General features: G+C 41.8%; 1 long non-coding RNA gene across 2 annotated transcripts; it reads right to left on the bottom strand.

The window, feature by feature from the left end:
* Positions 1 to 5,264: 5,264 nt before the first annotated feature.
* On the bottom strand, positions 5,265 to 8,629 carry LOC147049538 (uncharacterized). Of its 2 annotated transcripts, XR_015067627.1 has the most exons (4): positions 8,530 to 8,629; positions 7,575 to 7,695; positions 6,849 to 6,950; positions 5,265 to 6,792 (listed from the first exon to the last, which is right to left on the bottom strand). It is a non-coding gene; the product is annotated as an uncharacterized LOC147049538 (long non-coding RNA). The 2 variants fall into 2 exon arrangements; XR_015067626.1 differs by having other exon boundaries at positions 5,265 to 6,950.
* Between the last annotated feature and the right edge of the window lie 5,630 nt (positions 8,630 to 14,259).

The raw sequence follows: 14,259 nt of genomic DNA, 5'->3' as shown, positions 1-14,259 counted from the left end.
ACAGGAGAAGTGACGTCTGCTATTTTTCACTCGTAGGATTTGTTTCAGGGATGTGGGAACATCGCTCTCGTCGGACACATCAGTGGGAGGTCTGCAGAGCTTTCTCTTACAACTGGGGAAAAAGAATCTATTTAGCAGTGCTGTGTAGGAAATAAACATCAACAAGAAAAATCATAAAATAGCACAAAACATGGTTGGAGGCATCGTAAAAAGCTCCCAATATATTCTCCTCTCTGTGGGCTTTTTAAACGTCACTCTAGCCGCAGAGATTGCTAAATCTCAAACTAAATGGAGTTCACTCCACACCAAACAAAAGAATGAGAAGTGCCGGCAAGGCTAGATGGAATGACAGATGACTCTTTTCCATTTATTAAGGCTTTTTATGCCCGCGGTATTGCCGCCAACATTGAAGAAGTTGGTGTCAGGACAATAAGAAGAAAGGAAAACAAGCTTATAGTTGGGTCATTAATATTCCAACAGAAGACATACTTGGTTTAACTTTGACTATGACATAGCTAATATGTCAAAATGTAAATCAGGCTCAGAAATGAGAGCAACAACCGATTTGTCATCCGTGCAAAGCTTTGGTAATTACCACTGAATGACACAGATGCAAATTTGAAACCGGTGACCAACAAAGGGGAAATGAACAAGCAAAAATTAACCGAGCTTTTTCTTAACAAAAAGTTCTGTAGATTTTCAAAGGAGGAAGTGAATGAGGAAACGAATCCAGCAAAGTTTATGTTTGCCTCACGATAGCAGCAAAGCACAAATTTTCCATTCGACAAGGCTATGGCCTAATAAGAAGGATCTACTCACATTTGACAATGTCGTTGTTTGACACCAGAATACCAGCAGCAGTATTCTTTATGAGAAATAGCTGTGGCCTCAGCACAAAATGAGCAACATGCCTTTTAGTCTTTCCCAAAGCAAGCAGCATGGGACAGTTCCCCATAACCCATAAATTCGAATGTATGCTGGCAATTCAACTCAAATCCACAAGGGGGAGACAGACGTTGCACAGAAGTGTATAAAACAGTCAAAAATCATCTTTTTTCATTAGTCCTGGATTTCATTCCCAAGGGGGATCAAAGATGCAATTTGTCTCAACCCATTTGGCTCAACAGAACTAGAGAACTAAGAACCTGGCCATTCAAACACCATTTTACACACACCTCCCTTTCTCCATCTGGCTGCCATTAGTCATTCAGCACTTTCCACTTAATTTGCTCGGCCCATCACTCGACATCAACCCGAGAGGAGAACGCCAGAGTCGATTTTGTATACTGAAGGGACGATTTAGCAGAGTCCCTGGCAAATCGCCTGTGTGACAGCGCCACCTGTTCTCTTGCCAGTCGCCCCGCTTTGTGGTGCAACATGGAGCTGACCGTTTGAGATGAAATACCCCGGTCGGCAAATACTAATAAACATTTCAAGTGGCCTACAAAGGCTTAACGTTTTCTTTTTGCATTGCTGCTCTGATGAAAAAAATTCTCACCAAGTTCTATGTTTGCTTTCATGTAACAAGGACAAAATAATTTTGTCCTCAAGCAATGAATCAGTGATGGATACTTTATTGTCCAATTTTCGGCATGTCATTGAGATTTAAAAAAAAACATGTTTTGGTGAAAGTCCAGCCAACAAAGCTAAGTGGTCTTTTAAGTGGTACTTGGAATCAAACATTTTTAGCAACCACCACTAATGATTCACATTAGAATCACATGGCGGTGAGGTGGGAGAAATCTGATTGGACCTAAACATATCTATGTTATGTACATATACTTGGAAGCTTCAGACCAATCAACCCAATGTAAAAATGTCCTTTTTATCTGAGCACCACAAGATGGAGACAGAGCTTGTGCCTTCATTGTTCAGCTTCGAGACGTTTGCTTCATTTGTAGGAATAGTTTGGCTTGTCCCAAATGACCTCAGTGCACCACTCTACAAAAACAAGAAGTTGAATGGAGCATTGACCTGGGACCTTTCCGATAGGCAGGAGTTGACTTTTGACAGAGAAGTTGCGCCTGTGGCTCCCCCTGTCAGAGCCAACATGCACCGATAGCAAGACTGCAACAATATTGCCATCAAGTGGTTAAATTCGTCATGGTCTTCCTACAGTGTTTTTTTTTTAATACTGTTATTCAGTGCTATGGTCAGTCAAATAGGTAAACATTACGAAAAGTACAGGAAAATGTTCATTTTTCAATCTATAAATTAGTACTTTTTAACACCTTTTATTGCATATGATTAAACTGACAATTTTCTACTGTTTCCCTTGAAATTGTTCAAATAAATTAGATTAGTTTAACACATTTTTATCATGTGCAATCGATGTAAACGTCTGAACTAAGTAAATCCAAAGAATCCAAAGTTTTTTGTTTTGTTTTCAGTGCTCCAGTGGTATTCATCAAGACACGGCACAATGAATGGATGAATAAATGGATTGAAGATTTTCTTTGTCACTTTTAGTGTTGGCCCAATTACCTCCAAAATGTAATTAATTAGTTATTGAATTTTCCCTAAAACTCATTGAATTAGTAATTGAATTACTCCCTCATAAATACTAGGGAATGTAATTTTTGCACTACTTTTTCAAAAAGGTTCAAAGTTTTTTTTTCAGCAGGTGTACAGTTGCATAGAGTAGAACAGCAGCAGCAGAGACCAGTACTTCATTTAACTTAATATTTATTGAACAAAAACGTAAAATGAGCGTAAAATAAGCAGTCAAAAGTTAGGCCGCAAAGTAATGTAATGCATTGTAGTGGGTAAAAAACCTTTACTTGACCTAAATGAATATATTTAAACCACATATTTGTTGTTGTTATTGATATTTTGTTGTTGTTTTATAGACATTGTCACAGTTTCTCATAAATGACACCTCATGTGACAGGATAATACTCTTTGTTTGTCTGTGACGTAGTGTATTGTTTGAATTTGAGTCCGAGTTCTCGTGTGATGCTCTTGTGGTCCACGTTTCTGCACAACTGTGGTGGCAATGCTGAGCCCCACAAAATAGTTGTCTTGATCTCTTCATCTAAGCCCTTCTGCTCCAGTCTGTCATTTGTTCCAGTAAGTCTCTGGGAATACCGACCGCAAGAACCCCTCAAGGGGGTGTTTGATGTCCTAAACATTATGACTACATTTGATGTAGACGCAAAGTCAAAGGGGAGCACACAAATGAAAAGTAGAGAGAAAAGCTGAATGGCTGCACTGATGCAACTGTGGAAATGTGTTTTTCGTATGGGACCAGGGTCCTTCAGGACAAACACAAATTGGAACAACATGATGGGGAAATGGTGGATTTAACAAAAAGAGCCTTTATTTTGTTCACCAAAGCTTTCATTAATTTCCCTAAGCCTCTGTTCAGGAAGTAATGCGGCGTTTTTGTTAACCATTGCTGAGCAACTTAATGAAACTTTTGCAGGAAATTTTTGCTGGAGAGGACTCAAGGTTTGCAAAATATGGAGGACGCAACTTCTTTTTTCTACAATTTGTATTTATTATTTTTTTTATTTACGTGACATATTTGTCAGGCAATATTGAGATTGGGCTAAGAGGAGGCAGACATATTTTAAAAAGACTATTTACTATTTCCATAGCGTTGATTTTATTCAGGTAAGCAAGGCAACGTCAGCCCTCTCTTTATATGGTTAGGCTACCCACTGCCCTTCTTCTGTGGTCAATTTCATATGGAACATGAGTGAAAATCTTGCACAATGCTGGACGACTATAGTTAGGGGGGCCCCTTGACATATTTTTGCCTAGGGCCCCATGGTAGTCTGAACCAGCTCTGCTCCCCATCCACCGGACCTCATCAAATGTGTTAGGGATCAAACGCCAGAGCTGTCAGTGTACCTTATAATTAACTTTATGTGAATTTACTTTATGTATGGCTTTTTTTTACAACCGCATTCTCTTCAGTCGATTGTAGCTTGGAATTTCAGGCCCTTCATGTGCACACCAAAGGATGTTTACAGTAATCACATTTTATGACAGTTGGATCGATGCGCACAAAAGGGAATATGTTAATGCTAGCTCTACATAATGCATGCTTTCTTATATTTTAAATTGTATTTCAGGTTTTATTCCTATTCTGGTGCTAAGAAGATTTTATACAAACCAGTTTGAATTTTAAAAGTATCAGTGTCCACATAAAAACATCTAGGGAGGCTGACAAGGACAGGCCAAAGTATGAATGGCTGATTTAATTCTAAACCTACATTTTCAGGTATTGCATTGGATAATTAGTATAAATTGTGTAATATAAAAATACTGTATACTTTTTGTACATATTGTTCACTGCGAATAGGCTTCGGTTAACAAGATGATAATCTCTACGCACGCAATTCTTTTCGCCATTATCCTGCTCAGACCGGAGGTGACAGGGTAAAGCTTTGACTCCGGCACAAGCTTTGACCTCCGCCTCCCCCTCCCAAGACCCGCCTTGCATGCCCAAGGCCAGAGAGAGAGATAGGGGGAGAGAGAGAGTTGGCGGGGAGAACGACTCATGCCGTGCCAGAGATTCACACCGGCAATTTGAGCTGTCAGCCGGCTCATGAATCACCTAGCTAGGGCGTCATTACTCCGGAAGATTTATTGGAGACACATAGGCTGCATTTTCATACAAAAGCAGCAAGTGGAGGAGAGCTCCAGGGCCTGAACAGAAAAGTTATAGATCTGAGTGGTGCTGATGGGGGGGGGGGGTTAGTGTCGGGATGCCTTAGTAGTGTCCAAACCACACAATGTGACAAAAGAATGCTGATGCTGAAGCGCTCCTGGGATCTTGTCCTCTGCCTACTTTCGTGACAGATGCAATATTTTTTAACTCTCACTTATACCAATCAAACGAACATGATGGTTAAAAATGATGGACTAGCAACCTTGTTAAATGTGAAAATAATCATATTCAAAGTACACCCACCCTGGTTGGTTTAAACTCAAGCAATTGTGGTTGCTTTCGCGGGACAAGTGGCCGAAAGAGGTAATCACAAGACACGACATTGTAAATGAACGATTCATTCTCACAAGCAGTCTGTAGACCTCAGGAACCAGTCTGAGCAGATCCTCTTCAAGTTTGCGTTGGACTATTCCTAATTAACGGGCAACATTAACTTCTTACAGTTCAACCGTCCAAAAGTGTGTTGTGTTGTGCGTGTTACAGATTCCTGTCATCCAACTGACAGCTGGGCTCCAACATTTCACACCTTTAATTAACTCATACAAGTTTGGAAAATCCAACCTGGTAATATTAATTAGCACCAACAACCTCAACACCGAGCATCAAAAGAACATCACAGAAAATGTGAACAAACATTATATTAAACTGGCTTTAAAATACATGAACAATGCGTGTTTATGTGCATCAATTGCGATTTTGTCATTTGAATTGAAGAATGACAATGATACTGTATGTGCAGTCACACATCACATCCATAGGCCTTTGGACAATAAACGTAAAAGAATGACACATAATGACAGGCCTGTCTGGAAACGTTGCCCTCTAATTATCCAGTGGGTGGCTAATTTGAATTAGCCGCATGTTATGCCCTGGAGACCAAAAGTCATTAAGTTGCACTTGAGAAGACTAGTTGGAGAGAGAATTTGAAAATAAGGAGAGTGACGAAGTGACCGAAATACAACATAACCAGAATTAAATTATTAAAATGAAGTGATCACTGATTTTGTATAGTTGCATTTAAATATATTTACGAAACTCCACAAACTCCACACGGGGGGGGGGCAGGTGGAATCAAACCCTCACAACTATGAGGTGGATGTGCTAATCAGTGTGCCACCGAGCCACACCAGGTTGCAGTGGATACGTGAAAAAATAGACATATATAAACATAGCAAGAGCAATTGCAAGCATTTGATTTGAATTACAGTCGTGATTAAAGAACAGAGGACCAACATTAGAGCCCTGAGGCACACCGAACCAAATGTTTCCCAACTGGCCACCATCCAATTCCTATCATTAATGGTAGACCCTATTGCTCAATCATTCACATCAAGAAGAAGAGAGAAGGTGATGCTCATTAAAAAAAAAATAAAAAATCTGCTTATAGGCTTATGGGTCACAGCAGCATCAATACACAGTGAGTATCTCTTTGCTCATTCGCATTTTCATTTGATATCTTCTCTACTGAGAGTCTGTTGATGTTTGTTTCTACACAAATGACAAAACTCTGGCATGTCCTCTGAAAAATCCATCCTCTTTGACATTTCTGCACGCTCAGTATCATGCAGTGCTGGGCGAGTCGGCGAAATGAATCACGCCACAGATTCAACTGGAAGTGACATTTCAAAGCTGGCCCGCAGTTAACCGCCAGCAGACTCATCAGCATCAAGGCCGAGGAGAGCGCTCGTCAACAGTGCTCGTCGCTAATTGTGTCACTGTGCCGATTGGTCGTTGTCAAAGAGAAGCTTTGATTTAAAACATTACGAAACTATTTTTCTTTAAAAGTGGCACACAACAAAACTAGTGATATTTTGTGGTGTTATTGGGGCTTTCTGGAGACTTCCCACATTTTTAGATTTTACAAGTGAAATCAAAAGTCAATTTTGCATAACGTCTTCTGATGTTTTAGCCTCTCACAACTGCAAATTATAAGCAACGTTTGTCGTTCAGTTTGAAACTTTTGTGACTTCAAAACGACAACATAACACATTGTGGCAGATTTGCAGCAATTATCCAAAGTGGTGAACACTTTTCACCCATTCCAAGCAGATGTGTCATTTGCAGGTGCGGCTAGGACGTTGACGACTGTTGGTTGGCCGCTTTCTGTCAAGGCTCTGCGACATTTACAATATTTTGCTCATAAACAATGAAATAATCAGTGCGTTCTCACCTGACAGCCGCCGCTAACTCGTTGGTGCCTCGGAGGCAAAGCGATGACCTTGTCAAGGCAGAAGAAAGGTGTTACATGCCTGATTTGTGGAGGGGGCCCTTCCTGCACAACGACAGATTCACAACTCAACTCCACGAAAAATCGTCATTTTGATTAGCAGAAAACGTCAAGAGTGCTTGGTGAAAGAAAGCTTTTCGTGAGAAGTTTACAAAACGTTATACACTGTAACATGTAAAAATTGTCACATCAGAAAAATGAAAAGTAGCAGCTGATATTTTTCAGAGCTGCGAATTGATGATGAGATCATAATGCCATCATTATGGCCTTGGGAGGATGCGCAGTGACCCCGACTGTAAAAAAACCCCAAAAACCTTTCTTGTGCGTTGGAATACAGTCTAGTTGGAACTTGTTGCAATCTCCAAGTCTCAGTACTCAGAATGCAAGCCCTCGCCACTGAATGTCAGTCTGCTTAATTGTTGCGAGGGAATAAGTCACATTAGCAGGCAGCTAAAGTTCCTATACAATCCTGGCAAGAATATTTGCAAAGTGAACATTTGTTATTGGCATGATACAACATATAAAGTATTTTATAAACTATACATCATTGATGCCTACCCTGAAGCTTCCAACACAGATATAACACACACACACACACATACACACACTCTCATATACACACACACACACACACACACACACACACACACACACTTGGAGCACTTTTACCAATTTCAACTTCTTTTACTGCCACTTCAACGTCCTCAGCGCGTCATAGAGCTGCGTGGATTTGATCTTCGGCGTTCCTCCCGCTGCCGCCGCTTGGCCTCGGGGCCCGCTGCCACTCACTCTGAAAGATAAGAAGACTCCAAGTGATGGCCTCCACATAAGAATCTGCCTTACCATAATTGTGTTGCACTGAGCAGTCAGCTTGTCAAAATATTTCCCTGTCGCAGTCACGCAATGGACTCAGTGTAAATATGAAGAGTTGAAAAAAATCGGCTGTTGGATTTCATCAATTTTAACCTGTAAACAGAAATATAATAATAACAATTTTGGCCAATTTCTCTTCATACAATTTGCATTCATTACTAATGCTTTATTAATGAAGTACCTTTCCATTTTCAAACACATCATCACAGTGATGCATTTGGTTGTATTCTTTTTCCTCCCTCTTTCTTTGTTAATCTTCCCTCTCCTCTGCCTGAGGGGCCGGTCTTGTGTGATGCCTATCACAGTGTTTATTGTAAACAGCTGAAAAGGGGTGTTACCTGGCGACGGGGCATTCGTTAGCTGACTAGAAAAGGGAGTTGCCAAAAAGTCCCCCAAAACGTTTCAAATGATAATATCATGAACACTAATATGATGCAGGAGAGTTGAGTTTGGTCTAGTTTACATTTTGACTCTTCCACATGTACGTATTCTTCAGTTTTGACTGCAAACAAAGACCAAGCAATTGCAGGCAATGCCAGGCGATTTAAAATTTGAGCAATTTATTTGAATATATATTTAAATGTTGATGTGTTTGAGCTGCACTTTCTGAAATAATGGAACATATTGTACTGGTAGAGAGAACAATAACATCACTACCAGAAATGAGCGTATCTTAATCCAGCAGCTGGCAGCAGATCATCCTCGGCTGTTTTTTTAAAGCCATTAATCTCCTTCCATACTGTATACTTACATATGAGTATTGTTGTTCCAATTTGTAAAACACAAGTTGAACAAAAATGCTGCGGGACTTTGCATTTGTGCACCTGAAGCACAAGACGAAACGGCAAGAGCTGGAGGCCGTTTGTAATGCTCCAAACAGCTCCAAACAGCTCCAGAACAGCGCGCCGTTGCCTCCGGCCACAAGAAATAAGAAAGTAGGCGAGAAGACGACTCATTAAGTTTGCATCTTCATGCTTTGCCCATGTTCATAGTTGTCATGGAGCCCAGTGGGTCAAAGGCACATTGTCTCCTTCTAGTCAGTCCATAGCAAGGCACAAATCGGCCTTTGCAGGTTGTTATTGGAATGCTGTTGAGTCTAAAAGCGCTCCCAACCCCCTGCTTCTGCTTTCTCGCACACGCACGCAAGCTAAAATATGGCTGCATGTCCTGGGTAATTAAAAGAGATGCTGATCTTTGTGACCTGGCCACACCCATCACTTAACCTGGCATGTCGTCTGCATTTTGGAGCCCTGCCCAGCTGTGTGTGCATGACAAAAGACAGCTTCTCAAAGCCCCATGTGCACGCGCAAGTGTGTGTGTGTGTGTGTGTGTGTGTGTGTGTGTGTGTGTGTGCGTGCGTGCCTGCGTGCCTGCGTGCCTGCGTGCCTGCGTGCGTGTGACAGAGGGGAGAAAAAGGTTGCGGGGGTACCTGCAGAACCTTTTGACCTCTTCCCCTGACCCCCTTTTTAACCCTTTAGTAGACCTGGAATTCCACACCTGAATGCTTAGGGTTGTGGCCGCATTCTCATGCCTGCCCTACAGCGTTTCCATTACGTAAATCATGACACAATGTCATGTGAATGGATTTGCAGTCTTGCATTTAAGTTGCATCTGTTTTTTTTTTTATTTTCTGCGAACGGACATTTCAAGTAAAGACACAGACGATGTGTTGTTTTATTTTTGTTTTACTTTGTTCTTATCAGTTTGGGGAAGTGACAATATTCAACACATACATAGTACTCATGAGTATTTATAGGCACCAGGACAAGCTGCATAAAAAATGAATGAGTTGAAAAGAATTCCTCTGAAGGTCACGACAGAAAAAAACAAATATTAATGTTCGACTGTATATGTGAGTGTCTTTTATGAATTATATCAAATGTTATTTATAATATATAAACCATATACTGTATTGCACTTTATCTGTTTATCCATTTTTCTATGCCACTTGTATGTATGTACTGTATTGATGACTGTATTTGTAAATAAATAAATAAATAAATAAATAAATAAATAAATAACAAAAAAGATATTCTTAATTTTTACAACCTGGATTTTTTTACTAAATGGTATATACGTACGACAGTGTGTCTTTATGCATTTATATTTTTGATTTACGAATAGGATATCATTTGCATTTAAATGAATGTGGTGCCCATCAGCAACACTAGGGGGCTCTCTTTCTCTCAAAATTTTGTGAACAGTCTTTACATTATTTTGAATTATGGACTGGTTAATGGCATTTATTTGTTCTTATCTTTGACAACCTACCAACAAATTATCATGTTATATCAGTTTTTGCCAACAAAGTGTCCCGAAATTATTATTTGAAAAAACAAAAAAACAACTCTTGAATAACTTCAATGTGTGCATTACGTGTTACGTGTCTTCATTAGAGGCCTATAAAGTATTTGAAGTGCATTGTAAAAATGCATATATGACTGCAATCTTTGGGAATGCACGACACATTTCCCCCCCCCCCCAAACGAGCCTACGGCAACTTGCCATGGTTGGCCAGCCACTTTTGCCCATGGGCTTTGCGTAATAGCAATTAGTGCAGCCACAAGGTGAAGCACTCACATTAGCGGTTGTAGTTATCAAAGGCCGCTGACAAGCTCAATCATCTTTAATAAATGCCATCTCAGATCGAGTTGACGCTGGCAAAAGTAAATATTTTGTCTTGTAGGCAGCGCTAGTCTTGCACTTTTACTTTTTAAGTTGCACGAGCAGGTTTAGAAAAGCAAAATATTGCATTTTGACATTGGGTTGACATGATGCTTAGCTAATATGTGCCAGCTAATAGCTCATTAGCCAACGTGCTGATCTAAACTAAGCTTAATACAATTAAGACAAACAATCAACAATAATTTCTTTTCTTTTTATGCCTTCGTATGCTCAGAAAACAGTTGGGCTGACAATTGTAGACATTAAACCACTTCAATAATTTCGATCACTAATCGTCAGCTCATCGGAAGGTGTGTTACGATAAATGTTAGACACAAACGGGCATTCCGTCTACCTTCAAGCAGTCGGGCGGCCGACCCCACGTGCCCCTCTAGGCTGCGTGGAGCAGCGTTGGGGCAGCTTACACTCTTACCCTCGCTGTAATTCTCAGTGACAGCTCCGGTGCTCGGGGCCAAACCCATAACCGCCAACGCCGCCTTCACAAACAGGCCCCGCGGTCACCCACACTCTCTCCCTCACCCTCCTTTCCCGTCTGGCTCACCCATTCCCCTCGTCTATTTTTTTCTGCCACTGGTCGGTTAGCTTCCTTTCCACTTTGTTTTACGTGTGTAGCTCATGTGATACTTGAATGCTTCTGGGAACAAAACGGCAAAAATTCTCAACATGGTTTTCAAAATGGCGCCAAAGCACTACTTTGATCGCCAACATTTAATTAATAAAAAATAATCGTATAATATGTACCAAAGTATGAGTGTGCGTGTACCAGGACTTAGTCTCTCAGGGTCCACCGTCGTTGACCTACGTGCCAACCTGAGGGCGAGAGTTTGACTCGGCATCGCATGACAACACAACTTTTCCGACCTGATTAAAGCCAGAGTGAGTCAGAGCTAGACTTCCCTGAGTGCTCTGTCGCCTTTTTTTTTTCTCTCGCCAACTGGGTGGTTCAGATTCGCTATCAGCCCCACTGTCGGGTCAATTTCATTTAGTGAGGATGCGAGGAACTGGATCCTTAGCGTGGAGAACACCTGAGGCACCAGAGAAGGATTTTTAATGTCAAAAATGAATATGCAAATACCACCAAATGTCACAACGCGTGCCTTAGTCATGCGCTGATCCAAGAGCACGGCGGCGGGCGGGCGGGCGGGCCGCACACCAGAAGAATCCAAGCCCTACCGCCAGCCAGTGCGAGATGCCAGACTACAAGCCAAAAGTGCATGGATCAGAGAAGAGCCCAAACATCCATTGGGATGTCACGTGCTCATCATCAAGCCTTCTGGCCCACTTCCCAGTCGCCTTCCTGTTTTACCGCCGCTTACTAAGGCAGAACGGCGGATAGGGGGCATGACACCATGACTGATTGCAAAACAAGCAATAGGACGAGCATCAAGGAACACACCTGCGCTAAGTCAGTTTGGAGTTCGTGACGGTTGGAAAGGTGAAAATGTGTCAGGACCTCAATTGAATTTTTTACGACTAAAACAAAAGCCATGACAACAAAGCACCCATTAGAGACTATTGAGTTTTTCAAGTGACTCAAGAGCTAGGCTGGGTGATGGTCCTGAGTCACTTTCAAGTTGCCAAGTTCAAGTTCAAGCACTCTTTGTTTTACATTAACTGACAGTTTTATTTCATTATAAAGATTTAATAACGTAAATTCCTACAAAATCCCAAATTTCCGACGTTGGTCAGCATCTGCTGAGAAAATTGTGTCTGTCCCCATTGTGAGGGGAGTCGGCATGTTTTGTTACAGTATGTACAAGCCTACACACACTCACGAGCGCGCGCACACACACTCACACACACATATTCACGTTTTAATGAAAACACAAAGTGGATGGAAGTCATTAGTGTGGAACAGAGCTGAGAATTAAAGTGGAGAGGTTGTGGTGGAGGGGGGAATGTTGAAAAGTTTGCTAAATGCCCTCATAAACACTCTCTTGTACACAAATACACGATGATCCCACTTTGTGTTTTCATGTTTTGTTGTTCTTGTCGGAACATGTTAACGACAGACATCAAAGCATAAATCCCCCCCCGCGCCCCCACCACGGTTTCCCCCTCTTTCTCCCACTGTCAGGCCAGCTTGGCCACGCTCGGTCTTCATCTGGTCCTCATATGGGCTTCATTCGCCCCCCGCTGCAATCCAGCCCAAAACTATTTCCTCTTTCAATTTCCAGGGGAAGTTGTTAAATGCTTTCTGAAGCCAACAGGCCTCATTCCGCCCTTCCTTCTTTCTGTCTCGGCTACTTTATGCATGGCGACTTACGGCCGAGCAATAATCGGCTCTGCGTTGCCGGGATATGAAGTACCGCCAGCCGCAGTACAGTAACCCCCAATGAAATAGTTTTTCGGCATAGACTAAAAACGAGACAAAGGGTTTCAATTAAGTTCCGACAACATTTGATACCTGAAGAGGTTTCATGTACAGGCTTCATGCTGCAGTGCTTGTATACTTTTAGGCACTCAAAATGCTTTGCAATGCACTGGAAAATGTATATCTTAATAAGAATAATGCGATAAATGCATAGTTACTTTTACAATTAATTCATATTTTAATTGTACATAGAATACCTATTGGTCTAAATTGAGCTCCTAAATGAATCAATAAACTAAGATTTGTGCTTATTTCAGTCTAAAAATGTAAAGTTTGCTCTTTGCAGCCCTAAAGCTAGCAATTCTGTGTTCCTGGGTAAAATTTGCTTTGGATATTACTGTGACCGGCACAATTTCTTTTAAACAGCAACATTACTGACATAGTGATCCACAGAAAAAGAGGAACAAGATTTTATTATCTTGTATTTATTACAATATTTCAATTGTCTACTACATGTTTTTGAAAGAATCTCAAAGTGACACTGGTACAGTGAAGTTGTTGTGGAGCATCCTAGTAGCACACACACACACACACACACACACACACACACACACACACACACACACACACACACACACACACACACACACACACATACACACAGCCTCTTTGTCCCAAGCACGCAGTCATGTGGGCCGCATAGCCACAGGGCCTAAAACGCATCATCTGAAGGACAAACCAGGCCGACTTTCCTCATGCCTCGCTCCCTCCTCTCCGCTCACAATGTGCCCGCTAACCTTGCTACCAGTAGGGAAGAGAATGCAGAGCGGATCTATTAATCCAGACCCCCCCCTACCCCGCACCCCCGACCCAGCCTGGTGTGGTAGTGACGGAGGCAAGGCTGGAGGTGCAACGTAGCAGGTCTTCAATGTAAGCCGTGATGACAGGTGTCACTGGGTCTCACGGGCGGACCTGTGACGGGTGTCCTGCTCACTTACAATCCTCACTCGGGCGCTTTTCACAAGTCATACACTGATGCGTGCCAAAATATTTTTTATTTTTTTTACAAAAGAACAGGAGATAAGCAGCATTCATCAGAGTCTCCTTGCAAGAAAAGTCTCAAGCGTGCAGAAGCAACACTCGCCCTCCAGTCTGGCACCGTACACACGCCGGCTGCCAAGCCAGTTTAGCTGAGTGCGGGAGACCTCAAGGAGTCTGCAAGCGGAAGGAGGCCCGTAGCTCCCCAATGCAGTGGCTCACAATTAGGCGAGCTGGAGGAAACTCACAGGCACGTCCGTCTTGCTTAACGTGACGAGCAAAAGTCGAGACAAAAAAAGGCCTCAGCTGGGAGCACACGGGTTGCTTACACTCTTTGAAACAGTGTGTGAGAGCCTAAATACTATTTAAGTTTGTTTAAAAAGGATTAAAAAAAAGGACACAAATTGAAACAATGATTGATTTGGAATCTCATGTAGTCTGTGA

The sequence above is a fragment of the Syngnathus leptorhynchus genome, chromosome 11 (assembly GCF_054491065.1).
Source record: "Syngnathus leptorhynchus isolate UIUO chromosome 11, UIUO_Slep, whole genome shotgun sequence".
Lineage (NCBI taxonomy): Eukaryota > Metazoa > Chordata > Actinopteri > Syngnathiformes > Syngnathidae > Syngnathus > Syngnathus leptorhynchus.
The sequence above is the reverse complement of the archived record's forward strand: the minus strand, read 5'-3'. Positions and strand labels throughout refer to the sequence as shown.